The sequence below is a fragment of the Acyrthosiphon pisum genome, chromosome X (genome assembly GCF_005508785.2).
Source record: "Acyrthosiphon pisum isolate AL4f chromosome X, pea_aphid_22Mar2018_4r6ur, whole genome shotgun sequence".
NCBI lineage: Eukaryota > Metazoa > Arthropoda > Insecta > Hemiptera > Aphididae > Acyrthosiphon > Acyrthosiphon pisum.
The window spans coordinates 19,041,788-19,045,598 of NC_042493.1; the positions used below are offsets into that span (position 1 = coordinate 19,041,788).

General features: G+C 29.1%; 1 protein-coding gene across 1 annotated transcript in view; it reads left to right on the forward strand.

Annotated features, from left to right (window-relative positions):
* Positions 1-641: 641 nt before the first annotated feature.
* Positions 642-3,811, forward strand: part of LOC103310521 — a 10,474-nt gene continuing 7,304 nt past the window's right edge. Inside the window, exon 1 of the mRNA XM_029492162.1 lies at positions 642-900. The gene's annotated coding sequence lies outside the window, so the exon portion shown is untranslated. The remainder of the gene's footprint in view (positions 901-3,811) is intronic.

Here is a 3,811-nt window from a genome sequence, read left to right on the forward strand (position 1 = left end):
CAATTGCGGTGTTCGCGATATGAACAAGGTTGTGGAGCAACAGCTTCAATGGCGCTGGTACCTGAAAATGCACATATTGTATTGTACCAAACTCACAACCACAGACCCGGTCACGAAATTGAGTTAGGTCAGTTTTTACAAAATTTAAGAGATCGAGCTATGGTGGAAGGTGTGTCTACGAGAGCAATTTATGAAGAGGCAGCTAGAAGGTAATAATTTCTGTTTTTTTTTAACCTGTGAAATAGATGCTACATTTTTATTAAATACAATCACATAATAATACAATACTCAGTAAACATGTCAAAGCTACTATACGTCAAACTTGGGTATAAATGTCTATGTGGAAGTCTCAAATGTCTATGAATTCTACAGGTCCAGCAGAATATTTCTATTAGACATCTGACATATAAACAATGATTATTGTAAATGTATTTTTGTAAATAGCATATTTATGTATAATAGACGTATAATTAATGTATAATATAATTATTATAATATTTTAAAGCCGCTGGAGTGCGCCAGTGCAGCAATTGTAGACTGTAGTACGTAATTTGTAGTAGAGGGGCGCTGTATCTCACTATCAATTTTTTATCAGTAATTAATAAATAATAATATAATTTTTTTCTATTTCTAAGGTCTACACTTTACTCCATACTTATATATTATGTTATTGATTATTTATTAATTTATTATTAGCTTAATGTGGGTATTAACTATTTTGTTATTTAATTTATCGTTTGTCAGAATGTCTCATAACTCTCGTCGTTATACTCGCAGCTGTCGCACTACTCTGTACTTCTTGTCTGTGTACTGTGGTTTATTTTATTCTGTAAGTGTGTCCTAGCAGTGTACGGTGTATGATATCAAGATCAGCCTCACACCAAAATTGAAATTGATATTGTAAGTATGCCTAAACATCCTTATAAATATTTTAAACACTTAGGTCGAGCTCAACGTTATAGACGATTAAATGGTATAAATGAACTAAACGGCCCTGAAATAATAAAAAGTACAGCAACGCCAGCACATGTAATTGAAAATATTGAACACGAAAATAGCTTAGACGATTTTAACATTACCCCCTATGAAAGTGATATTGAAACTACCTCATCTGAAAGTGAAAATGGGTTGGAAAGCGAAATTCAAATGGAGGATAGTAGTAAAATGTATGGAGAAAATGCTCTTAAATGTAAACTAGCACATTGGGTTTCAATTAACTGTGTCCCTCATAATATAGCTACCAAATTACTTAAAATTCTATATGAATGTAATCCATCTGATGTGATTAAACTTCCTAAAGTGCGAGAACTCTTATGAAAACCCCTAAAATACCACTTGTGACTAGAGTTGTTGGTGACTTTGGAGAGTATATTAATTTTGGCTTGGAGGATGGTTTGTATAAATTATGGTTAAAATATAACGACGGATTGTTAAAAAATGTAAATAATTGCGATGTACTTATTAATTTTGATGGGGTGCCAGTAAATAAGGGAAATTATGGATGTCTCTAGCCAATATCGTGCTGTATTGTTCAAATAAAATCTGACCTTTTTATGATTGGTGCTTATTATGGTAGTAAATAACCTAACAATAGTAATAATTATCTAATGGAATATGTTAAAGAAGTACAAATATTAATGCAACAAGGAATTTTCATTAATCGAAATTATAAGCCATTCCAAGTGATTGGTTACATCTGTGATGCACCGGCTTGAGCATTAGTTAAACAAATTAAAGGACATATAGGTTATTTTTCTTGTGAAAAATGTGTGGTTGAAGGTGAACATATAAAAAATAGAATGTAATTTACCGATTTGAATGCAGCACCACGAAATAATGAACATTTTGCTGCTGGTATTTATAAAGATCACTGTAAAAGTCAATCACCCTTGCTTCAAATTCCAGGGATACGCATGATCACAGACTTCCCTTTAGAGTATATGTATTTAGTGAGTTTAGGAGTTGTGAGAAAAGTTCTGAATTTATGGAAATCTGGTCCAACTTCATTAGGTCGCCCTAACACACTAGGTAATATTAATGTTCGATTTTCAGGTATCACAATTAGAAATGTTTCTACCAATTTATGTGAAAATTGCTAAATTCGTTCCTTATGAGTTTTCTAAGAAACCTAGGTCATTATATGAGCTTCCTTATTGGAAAGCAACAGAGTTCAGACTTTTCCTTTTATATCTTATACCAGTTGTTTTGCAAAACATGGGAATGTCTTTAACTCAAGACATATTTTTACATTTTATGATGTTGCATGTAGCTATGTGAATCTTAGCTTCTTCTTTATACATGCCATCTATGATTAATTATGCTGAAGATTTTATGGAATCATATGAGGAACAATTCAGTGATTTATATGGAGAGGAACACATTTCCTACAATGTCCATAGTCTAATACACTTAGTAGATGATTGTCATGTTTATGGTGAATTAGATAAATTTTGTGCTTTCACTTTTGAAAACAGCATTTAAACGTAAATTAAAAAAAAAAAATTTATTCTTACTCAACTACATAATCGTGAATTTGAAAATCGTTTAGCAAATGTTGTGGGTATTAATTTAAACAATAAATATTATCCTAAGGTTAGCGAAAAAACTAGTGGAATTGTATTGAATAACATATGAAGGGCGGCATTCCAAAACGCACTATTGCCAAAATTCAAACTTTTCAGGAAAGAAGAAAAACTGTTTTTGGTATAAATTTTATGTATGAGTTTACATTGATGATTTTTATCAATATTTTATAAAAAAAGAAATAGCTTTGAAGTGTCAAAATTCATCTTTTTTAAGTTTTAAGTTAATTAATCAAGGTCTTAAATTTACCTCTTGTGTCAAAACGAACTATTGCCGCCACATAGTACGTTTTTGACCGAGTCGGCCAATAGTTCGTTTTTTAATATTTGGAATCATTATTAATTCAAAACGCACTATACTACATTTAATAAATATCATGAAAATGTTATTGTTTGAAAAATACAAGTATATTGTCTGATATTAATATTAACCAGATACAAAAAAAATATGAACAAACAAATTTTATTATTACAATTTTTTATTAGTAATGTATTATAACAATATCAATGAGTTCAAATTTATATGTAATAGGTAAGTTAAAGTAATAAAAGAAAAACATTGTAAAATTTAATAATAATTTTAAGAAATAATCATTTTTTTATAATTAAATGAATCAAACAAATTAAAATCTTAAACCATAAAAACAAAATAAAACAATAAAACCAACTTTAATATAAAATAGTTGGTACCTATACATTATAAGTTAAAGGTAAATAATTATCTCAAAAAGAATCCTCAGTATACAGAGGAATCCCATTTTCATTTTCTAAAATATCTTCAGCATTAATTATTATGTCATTTGACTTAAAAATATCTTTGTAGAATTCTGAAGCATTTTCTGGAACTACAAAAAACCGCATTAAATTTTTAACATCTTTCTGCTTTTGGGGTTTCACATGATTAATTTGTGGTAACTTCTCTAATTTATCAAAAATAGATAAATTAGCACCTCTTTTAAGGACTTGTACTGTTAAAAGTGAGTTCTCATCATAATTTGGTGAAATGCTTAATGTTTTTTTCCCTTTATTATATGAAAACATTTTTTGCTCAGTAGATTTAAATGTGTTTACTTTCATAATACTTTTTCCTAAATTTTTAAAGTCATACATAAAAAAAAATCTATATTTAGTATATGAACTTTTGTAAATTGCCTAAATGTATCGTGGTATTCAGTACCTAGGTGATAAAATAATTTCTTTTTTACGGAGGCATTTTTCAATACATCCCA